Source organism: Bison bison, unplaced genomic scaffold (genome assembly GCF_000754665.1).
Source record: "Bison bison bison isolate TAMUID 2011002044 unplaced genomic scaffold, Bison_UMD1.0 scf7180017864506, whole genome shotgun sequence".
Classification (NCBI taxonomy): domain Eukaryota; kingdom Metazoa; phylum Chordata; class Mammalia; order Artiodactyla; family Bovidae; genus Bison; species Bison bison.
The window spans coordinates 3,677,942-3,678,248 of record NW_011495063.1 but is presented as its reverse complement, the minus strand read 5'-3'; positions in this window follow the sequence as shown (position 1 = coordinate 3,678,248).

The following is a 307-nucleotide window of genomic DNA, read 5'->3' as shown; positions in this document are numbered from 1 at the left end:
GTCTCAAGTCTGACTCCAGATCCATTGAATCAGAAACTTTGGGGCTGGAACAAGTCCTCCAAGGGATTCTCATAAACTTTCAAGTGTGAGAAACACTGACCTACGTCCACAGATCTGGGAAAGATACTATGGACCCCCATGGAGACAAAGGCCACAGACCTAGAGACAGCTGTTGGGGTATTGGAGATTTTAGGCAGAACTAATGGCTATACTTTATTTTCTTGGGTTCCAAAATCACTGCAGATGGTGACTGCAGCCATGAAATTAAAAGACGCTTGCTCCTTGCAAGAAAAGTTATGACCAACCA